At 37.5% G+C, this 14,647-nt stretch overlaps 1 protein-coding gene and 1 non-coding gene across 2 annotated transcripts in view; one reads left to right on the top strand and one right to left on the bottom strand.

Moving 5' to 3' along the window:
- GPC6 (glypican 6) overlaps nt 1-14,647 on the top strand; it is a 725,714-nt gene that overhangs the window by 498,462 nt on the left and 212,605 nt on the right. The gene's annotated exons all lie outside the window — the stretch shown is intronic.
- LOC131080784 (U2 spliceosomal RNA) lies at nt 14,436-14,624 on the bottom strand. Its single transcript, XR_009114216.1, has one exon. It is a non-coding gene; the product is annotated as a U2 spliceosomal RNA (small nuclear RNA).

Here is a 14,647-nt window from a genome sequence, read left to right as displayed (position 1 = left end):
TCCTTTTCTTGCCTTCAGTTTTAAATATTTGCTATTTAACTTGGTTCAGTTAGGGTTTGGTTTGGAGTTTTTTTTGCAAAGAAGCCTTTTCTTTCTGGAGTTCAATCTGACTTTGCCATTTATAGCTTTGCACTGTAGGAAAGAAACATTTTTTTTATCCAAATGTATATATTTTATTTTGCAGAGAGCAGCAGCTGATTATTTTTTTTCTTGTGATTCTTATTTAAACTTTTCAGTTGTGTCAGTTTTAGTAAAAAGGACAAAGACTTTGATGGATAAAACAAGTTACGTTAATTACATAGCTGGTGTTCTATTCCAATAAAATATGGCTAAATAAGAGGGAAACAAAGATTGCCACGAAAACACTGATTTCTTTGATGTGGAAAAGGTAGTGATTGTTATTATATAGTGATTTTACATGACATGCCATCAAAACATCTCAGTTATTTCCCTCTGTGCATACTGGCGCCTGTGGCTTCCTGGGCATTCATGAACATCAAACAGACCTTTTCCAATATTCCAGACTTGTCCCCACGGACTTGGCATGGGCACCATGGTGGATGTGGCATTTCACATTTTCATCATCATCACTTAACTTGGTGAAAGTGAAATTATTTACCTAAAACTAGCAACTAGGATTCTTTTTGCCTAAGCTAAGGGCATTAATCAAAACAGTGATATGATACCCTGGCCCGTGGTCCAACAGCCTGTGTCTTGGTAATACCCAAAGTAACTGGGGATTCATTTTGTCCCTTTTTTCATAGGTAGTCAGTAAAATGCAGTGAGGTGCTTTTGTCTGCAAACAAATGCACACAAATAGCCTCACAATGACAGCAAAGAGAAAAATGTCCCAAAATGCTGCTGTCTGCTTGAAAAAACAGTGAAATTTGCTTACCCTCTTTAGGGTAAAAGAGGAAGGAAAGGAGGAATTTGACTATAGAGATCGTTCTGGAAACTTCTTTATCTCTGAGCTCCTAAAATGAGGTTTCCAATAAATTTTGTTAGTAGGAACTATATATAATGTGTGGTTAATAGTTCAAGGGACATGAAAACCACCATCATAATATCGTCTTCTGAAAGAGCACAGGAAAAAGGTGGAGCAAATTCAGGTAAAATCATTCATGTGTCAGAGGACACTATTATGATAATCAAGTTAATTCTATTACAAAAGTTTCTCAGGGACAGAGTTAAGACTTAGTGAAATGTGTAGGTGGCTTAGCCTGGGAGAAAGCCTGAGAAATAATTAGAGCTAATAGAAAGAAATTGAAAACATAGTCAAAAATTGTTTTCTAAATGTTCATAAGGAAAATGAGCAATCACACAAATAAATTCCCTGGCAAAAATGTTGACATTAAAGCTATTTCATGAACAGTAAAATTATATAAAATATTAATTGTTAAAAAATGAACAAGCTAAATGAACATGAGTTTGCTTGCTATGTTAGACAGAAATGTCTAGTGTAAAGAGCTAAATTTCAAGCAGAAAGATGAGTTATTTCATAATTGTCAAAAGGGTATAAAAACTAGGCAAGAAACATAACTGAGAAAAGGTAACTTTGCTCCACACCTTAACTAAAACTTCCTATCTAGCTTTGCACTAACCTTCCAAACATGGTGAAGAATTAACTTCTTCCTGCAGGAGAGTCATGAAGTGGATTGGGACTGAGGAAGAAAAAACATGGATTCTCAAGAACATGGGCTAGATGGTCAATGATTTTTGGTTTTTAACTTTAAAAGTTTTCTTGAAAGAATATATTTTCAATAAATTATCCTATATATATACTGCATAATTTGTAAATAGTAGAAAATAGTAGTACATTTATCTGTGAATCTCTACGAAGAAGGTTGATCTGTTGTTTCTTTTATTCAATTTTATGGTTATTGCAAAAACCTATGCAGAAACCTCAAAGCAGGAAAGATTCATTTCACCATCCCAGAATTCTTTGCCATTTTATCCCAACAAATTGTGTTGTAAGTCATTTTCAGGTGGTTTCTCCAATAATCTTAGCAAGTGTAATTTCATGCAGTGCAATTCAGACTCACATTCCTATTGTGGAAGAGAGCTCATCAGTCTGTCTTCTTGGACAGAAAGGCAAAACCCTTTAGAATTACTTAGTGTCGGGTATCTTTTCTTTGCAGTGCAACATAACTCTTCCCCAGGAATGGAACATACCTTGTGTTTGTTTCCATTTTTGGCTAAGATCAACCAATGCAATTTTAACTAAGCTTTTGTAAGCATTTAGAGAACTACATAGTTACAAATAGTGCCAATGTTAATATCACAGCGAAGTAAATGCTCTGTTTAGCCAGAGAATGAAGGCAGCAGTGAAAGTTTTTATATCTGGGGTATTTTTTCTGGATATTGGCATGGGGAACAGACAGATTCAGCATCCACAATAGGACTTTTCGGGTTGGTTTGCCAGCCAGAACACCACTTAGTGCAAAACGTGGTGGTGGTGAGAGGGACAGAACTCACTAACCTGTCTGCTTGTCTCACACTGGCCACCAAACAGCCATCAGAAGGTGTGAGCGCCAGCCAGGATCCTGCAGTGGTGTCTGCATGGGGAAAAGGCTTTGCAGAACCAGGACCATAATATGCCCATTATTAGCCTGCCTTCCCACTGGAGACTGAAAATGAGATAGTATTCGTTTTCTTACCCAAGCCCAAGATGTCAGGGCTGCTTGTAGGAAGATTTTGTTTGCTTCTTGTAGATCAAACAAAAATGAGAAAAAAAGAGGTTGATCACTGGATTAGTCTTTAAAATGGTCAATCTTTGGAGAATTTTGTCAAGCTGATACTTCTCATTTGTTAAGGAGAAGTATCAGCTAAGACATATGTAACTCATAAAAAAGGGAAAGAGAGAGTTCATTCCATATTATTTTCACACTGTTAGCTTATTTTTATTTGCTATAATATTCCTAATTTCATTTAATTACTTCATCTTTTATTCTAAAATCTTCACTTTTAGAGGAAGGATAATAAAATTGTCAAACTTCAGGGTAGAGGACAAGAATAAGAAATTATAGTAGAGGATTTTCATTTTACGTTTCAATATTATTTTTTATTATCATGTGACAGGTATGAAGTTATATGCATTTATTTGAAGATCAATTGCTTTTCATCCAATAGCCTTGTAAAGACACAGCGGGGAAAAAATGAGGTTATGGATCAACCATTCTGCTTTTCTCTTCAAACTAATAATAACATCATGTTATGATGTATGTTGAGTGACTTATCACAGTTATTTCCAGTATTGAATTAAAAAATTAAATTAAAGTTTATGAAAACTGCATTAATATAAGCGAAATGCATGTAAAAAAATTGAATTCTTTGAAGTTAAGAAAGTTGATTAAGCGGCTTATTTACATAAGGCATTGGCAGGAATGAGGAAATTCTAAAAGGAGTAGGAAAATCATGTAACAAAAGCAAAGACACAAGGTAACATCTCTTTAAGAGAAGCTTGGTAGGAGATATTGTGGCATCAGGGATGGATTCAAAATATGAAGAAAGCTGTTCACAATAATTTTGTCATGTGGGTTTAATTTCATTGTGCTCAGGAAAAGAGTTTTCATACACTTGTTTTAGCCATTTGAAAATAATTCTAAAAATGTTTGTAGATTAAGGCCTGGTGCCTAAAGGGTTCACTGCCACCTTAAAACATAAAGACCACTAATTTTTCTATGTCTCACCCCAAAAGCTCCTTATGTGTGTAACAGATGTGTGCAAACAGCAAGGAAAGAGTAGTCAAAAAGAGCATTTGGAAGTTTTGGTTCCACTGGAGAACCTGAGGAGGGCTTTCCACAGGAGTGCCCTTGGTTTCAGGGACTTGGGTGGGTGAGGGGCGTGGGGTTCTTTAATTTGGACAAAAAGAGAAGAAAGAGGTTCTAGACAAAAACAGTCAACTCCATAGGCCTGCACACACTGCAGCTGTACTACTCATCCCTACAACTCTGGAACAATTTTGCTTCTCTGAAACTACTTATTTCCTTCTTGTGGCATAACCATACTACTGTCACTGATCACTTACCCCCTATATATGTAATCACTTCTTCTACTGCTCTATTTCTCTCATTTTTCAGGGAATTTTTATGAAATTTGTGGCACCATAAATGGTTGTATGACTCAAAAACATTTTATCCATGTGCATTATAGTAGCCTGTTTTATATTACAGCTCATTGCACTCTAAAAGCATAAAAGCTTTCAAGGCTGTTGATTCTGTTAAAGCTGCATTTGCCTATTGCATTGGACACTGTACACTTAAAGGATAAAACAGCAGAGAATCATTTACACTAAAGCAGTCCTTCTCTAACTTTGTGATACTTCTATGAAGTCTTTTCTTAGCTGTCTAGGGGGGTTTCTATATGTCATTCTTTGTTTTGATTTCCTCACACTTTTAAATGATAGTCCTGTTTTTAATTCTATAGATCAGTCAATGTCTTTTCTAATGGATAAAAACTGCTTACTGGAAAATGTTGGGGTTGTTTGTGTGTTTCCTTTTTTATTATATGAGACTGATGGTCTTAAACACAAATTTGGATTCCTAAGTTTAACTACCTAGATTTCACAGAGATTAAGCAGTCTGTTTCATGCTACTTAGTAGGATTTTTTTTAGATGCCTGGTCAGTTTGAAATTAGTAAAAGACTCAACTTTGTTCCAAGTTCAGTTATTTTGTTGGTTGTTTTTTAAACCTTGGTCTACATTCCCATCTCAATTTTCACATAAATTAGGAGTTGCAATTTTATGGATAGCTTGTAATTTTTCATCTGTTCCTCTTAACACCCACCTTGTCCTCATCATTTACAAATGATAATCAGAAAAGCACAGAACTTGGCATCAAGTGTAAAGAAAATCAAATTTAAATTAAATAACACTAGAGGGGAATTGTTATCATGCCAGAACGAAGAAAAACTGGGCCTGTAAAATGAGATGAGCTAAATATATACAGTAGCACCCTCCAGACAAAGTGCAAAATTTGCAAATCCTTTTTCTCCTCTTTGAAATGTAAGTGTATTTCACCTCAACATAGAGATGTGCCTTTTTATCTTCTTTATTAGGTGTCATATGCATTGTCTAATGTAAATGAAAAATTGTACCATGTGGGCTCAAAATTCCTTTTTCTTTCATGCACATGACATCTCTGCTTCTGAAATCTAATGCAAATAAATCATCATGTCAATGAAAATCAGTAATCTGCACCAAAAAAAAAAGAGAAGTGGTGGGGGTGGTGTAGGTGGTTAGAATGTGCATCTTCGTGAGTTTAAGAAATAAGAGCACTGCTTATTTCAGTACTCAGGATCTATTCCCATTTGCCTCAAGAGGAACTTCTGCTTCAATTATTTTACTGCGGAGATCTTTTTTAACAGCCTAGGTGAATTTCCAAATGGACCTGGCAGTCTGGCCCTTGAGGCCAGATGATGCCTTCTCTCAAATTCACATGGGTCAGGAATTCATTCTTAGAACCTCTTTGCTGCTTCTGGTGGTTTACATCTTGTGTGAGTGTGAGGACTCCCTGTTACACCTGTAGCATGCAAGTGTTACCAGCAGGGTTGCAGCTCTTTTTCAAAACCTGCATCCCCATCCATTACAGCTGGTTTTGTTCTGCACAGGATGCTTATGAAGATGCAATTTTTGGTATGTGTGTATAGCATAACTGTTATGTTTAATGGCTTGGAAGATATTGTCACTTGGGATTCTAGTACTTACAGTCCTCAGGACTTCTGGGTGGATCAACTCTCAAGTATTTTTCTAATTCTCCTCTTAGCATTTCTCAATTACTTTTTGCATTTGCTTCCAGATTTCTTATCTCTGAATCAATAAATATTACTGGATGCTGAAGGTGTGATTTCAATCACATCTGTTTTATTTTCCTGACCCAATGAAGACTGTTGCATCACCACTCTTGCCATTAACTTCTATGTATGTTCAACCTCAAGCTTTCAGCAATAGGTCATGTTAATCCTAGGGACAGGCCTCCCTCAGTACCCTAGTCCATTGACACCAGAGCAAACTTCTGACAATTCCACAGTGAGATCTCAGTCAGGGCAGATTGTTCTGAGCACAATCTGTCTGTCTGAACAATCTGTCTGTCTGGGATCTCCCTAAGCACAAATGAAATATTGACTTGTATTAAGAGCTAGCCCTTATGTTTCTTTTTGTTTCTTTCTTTTTTTTTTTTTTTTTTCTTCAGGTGTGAAAAGTCCAGGCTTATTGCTGATCTTATTTGAGCATGGCCATAAAATTCACGCCATAAACCAGACACTGGTTGCTGCATACAAAGTGAGCCAGCTGTGCATTTGGGACACTTCATTGTCTGGCAGTGTTTGCCTTAGGTTTTCTGTCATGGGTTTGCAGCTTTTTTTAATCTGCTGTTGTGATGGGTTAGCCTGCTTATACAGCTACTGTGTTTGCTTCAGAGGGAAACCTCTCCCTAAATAGCTTCCAGGCACTGGAAACTGGATGTCAGCTTGCAGGAGGGCTCTTGCTCTCATAAGGGACCCCTTATGAGGTCTGTAAGCCTCATGAAGAAGCCAGTACAACTATTTCAGAACCTGATCTTCAGACCACAAGCAAAAAGGCATTGCAGGAATGAGAGCTTATGAGACAGTGGAAATTAGGCCCTTCCTTAATGTTACCTGAAAAAGGGCCGATTTCCACCATACTCTCTTCAGTGAGTGGTTCAGTTTTGTATCTGCAGAATAAGGATAATGGAGATAAGATATGAATTTTAAAATAGAGTTTATGAGGCATAAGTTTTTATGCTCAATTTCACATATAAGCTCAGATTTAAAATAAAAGCATGTTGCAAAAACTTTTAACTTCCACATATGACAATCAGAAGATTATTGTAGTGAGGTGTCTGTTGTTCATCTTTTTAAAAATATTTTGTTAACTGAAAGTTTATAGCAGAAGAATTATTATATATTTAGAAAAGGTTGTTTGACATGAAATCTTTATTGTGAGCATAAATCTTCTCTATAAAACAAAAGTCAAACATCACTGCAGTTTCACAGGTTTTCCTATTATAATTACCTTTTTCTGCTTTTCATGGAGTTAGTGTATACATAACAATGGGGAAATAGGCTCTGGCACCTATCAGAGGTAGAAGAAATGCATTTGAAGGGCAAAATAGCAAGGATTCCTAAGAAACTTTGGTTCAAATGGCCTTTCCACAAGTTTGTTGCTTCTTGCTGAATAGCAGCCACCAGCTGCCACACATGGCTGACTTCATGAAAAGTTCTAGGAAGGTTTGATTCATTGTTGTGACTTTATTAATACAAAATCATGAACCTGAATTAACCAACCAATTTAGATAAGACCATCTGTTGTCTAATAAGATGTGACTGTAATTTGAATAGTGGTTTTATAATAAGTGTATTACGGGATGAAGGACAAGCAGATATTAGCTCTGTCTCATTAGCTTACAGGAAAAAAAAAAAAGCAGTTAGTTTGCCACTGTGGAACAGGGAATATTTTCCTTTGTCTTAGGGCAGTTCTGTGTACAAGTGCACCCCCCTCTCTGTATCTTCTCTACCATACAATAACATCAAAAACTAATAAGAAAATGGGATTCAATGCACCTCCTGGAACGCTCTTGTGATACTTCTTTAGTGGCAACAAATCCATTTGGTTCTTGCTTGGTTCTTCATGGTGCTACTGGATACCCTGACTGCTGTGAAGATTAAAATGCTGCTAGATTGCTTTCCAGTTTATTAACATAATGTCAATGTCATCTGGTTTTGCTTTATTTAGTTGCCCTGTCTGGTCTATTACAAGAACGAAATGTCAGCCGAGTACTGAGAAAGCCTGTCCTTTCCTGGATGTCTGGCAATGAGAAAAGGGACAAAGCACATTGTAAGGCTGACTTGTCAACTAAAACTCTCCCTAAAGCTTTCTTATGTTTTTATATGGAGGTTAGATAATGCTGTAGAGTAGATTAAGCTTTACTACTCACCATTATGCTTTTATTGAACCTCTAAAACAATATTATAGAACCATTGTCCAGTTAAGTAACAAGGATAAACCTTTTCTTTGGTCATAAAAACCCAAGCATTAATCCATATGAATGAAGATTAAGACAGAAATAAGTGCAGATTTGTCTGTCACTGATTTTCTAAAAAAAAAAGAATGTTGTGTATTTGTATAGTTTCTGGTTGAGCTGTTGCTTCCTCTCATATCTGAATGATCTTGAATCCAGGAAAGCAAAACATATAATTAACAAGGAACATAGTAGTATGGATTAGAAGGTTGTATTAAAACACCAGACTGAGTGGTGCAGTCAGCATGCTGGTCCACTCAGATGGACCTTGACAGGCTTGAGAAGTGGGCTTGTGTGAACTTCATGAAGTTTAATATGGCCAGCTCAAAGGTCCTACACCTGGTCTGGGGCACTCCCAAGCACAAATACAGGCTAGGCAGAGAATGGATCAAGAGCAGCCCTGCTGAGTACAGCACAGAGTGTTTGTGGATAAGAAGATCAACATGAGCCAGCCATGTGCATTCACAGCCCAGAAAGCTGAGCACACTCTGGGCTGTATCACAAGAATAAAATGAAAAATCTTTTCCTAATATCCAACCTAAACCTCCCCTAACAGAGTTTAATGCCATTTCCTGAGGTTCTGTCACTTCTCACCACAGACAAGAGATCAGCAGATAAAGGGAGGTAATTTTCCCCCTCTACTCTGCTCCTGTGAGGCCCCACCTGGAGTACTGTGTCCAGTTTTGGGGGGTCCTAACGCAGGAAGGATGTGGATCTGCTCAAGCAAGTCCAGAGGAGGGCCAGGTAGATGATCACAGGGCTGGAGCACCTCCCATATGAGAGCAGGCTGAGAGAGTTGAGGTTGCTTACTCCAGAGGAGAGAAGGCTCCAAGAGAACTTAGGGCTGCCTTCCAGAACTGAAAAGGGACTCACAGAAAAGCTGGAAAGGGCCTTTATCCAAGGGTCTGTTATAGCAGAAGGGAATTGGCTTTAAACTGAAAAAGGGTAGGTTTAGATTGCACCTAAGGAAGAACTGTAGGGGTGGTGAGTCACTGGAACAGAGAGTTTGCCAGAGAACTTCTGGGTGAAGCATCACTGAAAATGTTCAAGGCAAGCCTGGATGGGGCTTTAAACAACCCGGTGTAGTGGAAGGTGTCCTGCCCATGGCAGGGACTTTGCAAACAGATGATCCCATCCAAACCAAGCCATTGAAAAAACTCATGAGTTCCTTGAGATGGATATTATGATGTGAAAAATTACATCAACAGGTTTTGCACTTCCATGTTTCACAACATGTAGATACAGGATCATAAAAGAGCAATTAGTACAAAGGTCTCCAATTTCTTTTTGTCTCTATTCTGTTGCTACTGCCTTCAGAGTCTGAATGCTGAGCTTCAGGGACAAAGTTGAGTCTGAACACTAAGGCACCTTTTTGGTAGTCAGCTGGCTATGCCATTGCTTACTCAAAGGCAGAAAACAATCCAGTATCTGAGAGAACAGTTCTGGCATCAGGCTACAGGTGAGCATGAAAAGACCTGCAGGATAAGACCTTCCTTGGATATCGGAACAAGGGCATACTGAGCTTCAAAAGCCAGAGTGCTTTTAAGCCTCCGGAGAGCAAAGAATCTGAAACTGATTCTTTCTATGAAAAGATCCAGTTATTGTATTGACTTTTTCAGAGAGGGCGGACAATGAGTTTTCTGTACAATTTAATGAAGTATCACCAGAGAAGAAATTACATAATATGAAATCTTTAGACAAGATTGAAAGAGCACATTTTTTATTTCCAGAATGGTAAGGATTCATTGCAGATTCACATTTCCTAACAAACTCTGAAGTGAAAATGATGTCTCTCCTTAAATCCTACTGTATCATTTGAACAGGGAGCTGCTTTATGCTTGCATTCATATGGTCTTTAAAGCTATAAAATAGTATTCACAAAATTTTCTGAAGCATTTCATTTTTTAGAAAATCTGTAAAGAGTTGTAAGGAGTAGGAAGCCTTTTGTATTTGCAAGAGCAGAAAGTCTCAGGCAGCAAATACAAGCTAAGCAAAAGAAATTGTATTACAGGTGCTGTTCGTTGACTGGGAGAAGATCAGAAGGTTCTTTGCACATTAAAAAAATACACATCACCAGCAGGGCCACAAGTTTGAAAGTAATATTGCAGCATGTTAGTCGTGTTCTGTTTATTTTCTCTGTGTCTCTGTATGTTTTTTTCCTAATAGTACTTTTTTGGATTTATGACTGCAATCAAAATGCAGTATTTACTTCCAAGGAATATACAAGGCTTAAAGTAAAAGGAAATTGTTTTTCAGCAAAGGCTGAAAGTTAAATATGTAAGAGTTTCAATTAAAGGTTTTGTGTGGAAGATACTTTTGGGCAACGCTTGTTACATCTGTTACACCTTTTAAAATGGAATATCATGTTTTGTATATGTGAATTCTGTTGAATACCATTAATCCCAGGAAGCAGCCATTGAAGTCTTTGGAAAGGGGAGGGTAAAAAACCCTTCTATTTTAAAGGGAAGGTTATAGTCGAGGTTAATTCAGAGTGCCATGAAAGTGTGGCTGTGACAAGATTTAGTGACAATGTAAGGCCAAATTAATGCAAGATCAGTGGCCTGACTATTGATTCTTATCATGGGATCCTGCTGAAATGAAGTCATTATTTAATTATACTTTTACTTACACTATAAATGGTTCCTAGAATAGACTGCACTTGATTTTGATGTCTGCAGCTCCATCTTCACTTTTCTTTTGTGCCCATAAATAAGTAGAGAATGAATATAAGCACTCCACAAAATTTTCATTTATTGTACTTCACATGCTGTCATTTTCCCAATGTTTCAATTCTTCTGTTCAGAACAGTTTCTGATATTAAATAAATCTGGCTACAGAGGCCTCTGAAAACTGTGAAAGCAAAATTTCTCTAAATTCGTTTTTAAAAAGTCAGTGTTTGAATGGTTTCCCTTTTCTTCTTGAGTATTTTAAAATATTTTCTTTCACTATCTCTTGAAGACAACTAAACTTACTGTTCATACTGAAAGAAGTAACTTAACTGGGACCTAGAAGAACCTAGTAATTGCTTTATTGGGACTTAAGATACAACAGCAAGGCTTTGCTATAGAAATCTATATGGGAAAGCTCAAGCATTCACAGAATAGCAGCAACATTCACTGAACAGTCAAAATTGCACTGTTTTCCTATTTTATATTATTAATTATCAATATCAAATATTTATATTTGATTCTCTTGATTCTGAATCAGATCTATTTGGAAAATGTGTGGTAATAAAACTTGTAATTAATTCAGGTTTAATTTGTCTTTTGGACTAAGCCCCACATTTTTATCAAATTACACAGATTTGAAAACCCAGCAATTGAGAAAAATAATTGCAATGGTTCTATGTTAATAGTTGGACTCTTAGACATTTTTTCCAACCTTATGATGCCATGAAAATGTAACTGGTTGTCATTGTAATGCTATTGTTTGAAAAGCAGCATGTAAAAATGGGAAGAATTCACAGGATTATGTTTGTCATTTTTAGAACAGGGAAGTATTTACTTCTGTGCTTGTATAATACAGTGAAAACGCAGTCCTGCTCAGAACAAGAATCTTAAATAAATAGTCTTTTTGAGGAAACAAATCTCAGCTCAGTGGAATAAAGTTTCATAAAAAGTTGGTGAGAGATTTAGAATCATAGAATATTGAGTTGAAAGTGACCCACAAGGACACAGCTTGTGGTCTCATATAGGACCACTTCAGGAATCACACCATGTGCCTGAGAGAGTTTTCCAAACACCTCTTGAGCTCTGTCAGGCTGGTGCTGTGATCACTGCCCTGGGGAGCTGTTCCAGTGCCCAAACACCCTCTGGGGGCAGAACCTTTTTCTAATACCCAACCCAAACCTCCCCTGACACAGCTCCCGGCCATTCCCTCAGTCCTGTCACTGGTCACCACAGAGAAGAGATCAGTGTCTGCCCCTTCTCTTCCCCTCATGAGGAAGCTGTAACTGCAATGGGGTCTCCCCTCAGTCTCCTCCTGGCTGAAAACACCAAGTGGCCTCAGCTGCTCCGCATATGGCTTCCCCTCCAGGCCCTTCACCATCTTTGTGACACCTCCTGTGGACACCCTCTAATAACTCTATATATTTCTTTTATTCTGGTGCCCAAAACTCAGGATTTTCACGAGAGGCTGCACCAACTAAGACTATAGCAGAACAATCTCTTCCCTTGACCAACTGGTAATTACAATTAATCAGATAAAGTGAGCAAAATTAACTTTTTTAGTTTCAATCAAGCAATGAGTAAAATCAATCTTCAGAATTTAATTTGCTTTTCATTGTATCCCACCATATTTAAAAAAGCTTCATATCCACAACTCCTTTTTTCTTTTATACACTGTATTTTTTTCTTTTAAAATAAAATAATATAAACCTAGATCTTTTATAGATCACAAAAGATAAACATGTAATGAAACAACTCCAGTCTCTGCAAGACTGTGCTGTACTCCAAGTCAGATATCTAACTCTTACTTAGCTTATATTGTAGACTTTTCTCTTTGGAACATTTTTCTCATTTTTAAACTTCTCTTATGAGAGAGAAAGAGAAAAATCAACTTCTTAGATGAGTAATTAATGAAATAGCTTCCTTTAATAACCATCTCAAGTTGTCACTTGGTATTTAGGCATTCAGAAAATAGACAAATAAAATGCAGTGCATAAGGGGTTTGTTTGCTCGTTCAGTAGCATGTGATTAGCCATTAAATGATAATATAGCAAGATCATTATGTTAAAATCCATAATAGTGAAGAAATTTATTTTGTCTCTTGTGCACCTATGTTCATAAGTCATGGTGTTAAAATTTTCACATTTTCAACTACTACAGAGGGAATATATAAATTTTAATTGGAATGATAACAGGTAAAGCCTTTTGTTAGCGCTTTTCCTCTGAATGAAGAAATCCAGCTATAGTCAAATTTTTCTGGTTCAGCTTGTCTTTCAGTGGCCTTGACAACTGTAGGGTGAGAGAGAGGAGTGGGAAGAGAGGCTGATTCCTGTGCTTCAGATTTCAGTCTTGGCTAAGTGTGTTTTCTTTTGTCTTTTTTTTTTTTCATTTCTTGAACTCTTTCTCATTGTAATAGGTGCCCAGCAGTATTTTTGTTCCATCTCTAGCAGCAGCAATGTCACTGATCTCACCATTTTGTGTGTCCGCACAGCCAGACAAGAGTATAATAGGTAGAACAAGATATAGGAATGGGAATGAGATATAGGAATGAGATATATGGGTGTAAAGGGCTCATTATAGTAAGAATCCACTTCCTGGAGTCATCTTGTACAAGGGAACATTTTTGCAACATTGTTTTGTACATTTTTGTTCCAACATTATTTGCCAAAGCTGTCTTTAAAACAGTGCTGATTTCACAGTGGTATTCCTGTTGTCTTCTTCACTGAAGGTGAATAATGTTGCTGCACTGAATAATATTGCATCTCTCCCATCTTGTGAAATACCTTTGTGTTTTGGACACGACAGACTTTCCTTCCTTTTAAAAGGTTTGGAAAGGGGTTGTGGTAGAGTAGCTGACAGTTCATCCATACCGGAGATGATAAGGATGAGACATCATTCTGCAGGCATTATAAATGGATATCTGGCACTGAGAGTGCCTTTATGGTTTGAGAGTGTTTATCCCTGTGGTTCTGGAAACCAGACCACTAGGTGGATTATATTGCTGCACATAAATTGTATTCCAGCATGTTTAATAAATCAGGTGGCTTAATCAAATAAAGACAAATGGCAATGGAACAGCTTAAATACAAATTTACTGCCAGGTAGCCATTAAAAAGCATTAGATATATTTTCCTTTTACTGGGTTTTCTGACTTAGCCAGCAATAAATTCAGTCATTTTTCACTTAGAGACATGGGTCAAATTGTTATTCAGTCCAATCTGAGTGGTCTTTTGAGGCTCAAGATGAATGGGTTTTTTTCATCCAGCAAGGACTGACATCTTATTTTACAAGCTGTAGAGCTTCTTTCACTTTCTTAAAGGAGAACTTGGTTTGCTGAGGGAGAATTACACAAATCCTTTCCTTTGTCTAGTTGCAGGTATGTTAAGGGTCAATGCAGTCAACAGTACAATCAAGACTGCCCTAATTTTTTTTTTTTTTAGAAAGACTGTGATAGTCAGCTGGGAAGAATGACACCAGCAGGGGCAAGGGTAGTTCCAGGTACAAGCCTTCCCCCTTTTGCACTGTCTCTCAGGCTGAAATTTCTATAGCTCTCCATGGAGAGCATCACTGCAGTGGCTGCATCAGGCCCTCAGTCGAGGGCTGGTATTGTGGCCACTGGCTGCATTACCAGATGATCTGTGAAATCATGACAGATCTAGGGTCCACCTAAAAAAAGATGAAAGCCCACAGGGTGGTTTTATGCACAGATATCCCATCCTTACACGCAGTCACACTGTGACCACAAAAGCTGGAAGCATTGCACTTTTGGGCTGATGCATGGAGTGGATGGAGGAAATGATTGCTCCTTCCCATGTCTTCCAAATCCATTTAATATAAAATCTGTAAGCTGGGGATGTATCAGATAATAAAGTGATAAGAAAAGATGATGCACTTGATCTTAGCCAACAGCTGGGAAGTGTGCATCTGGGACAGGGCTTCGGTGC

This window comes from Melospiza georgiana, chromosome 2, assembly GCF_028018845.1.
Source record: "Melospiza georgiana isolate bMelGeo1 chromosome 2, bMelGeo1.pri, whole genome shotgun sequence".
NCBI classification, from domain to species: Eukaryota; Metazoa; Chordata; class Aves; order Passeriformes; family Passerellidae; genus Melospiza; species Melospiza georgiana.
This window is presented reverse-complemented; position numbering and strand designations above follow the sequence as displayed.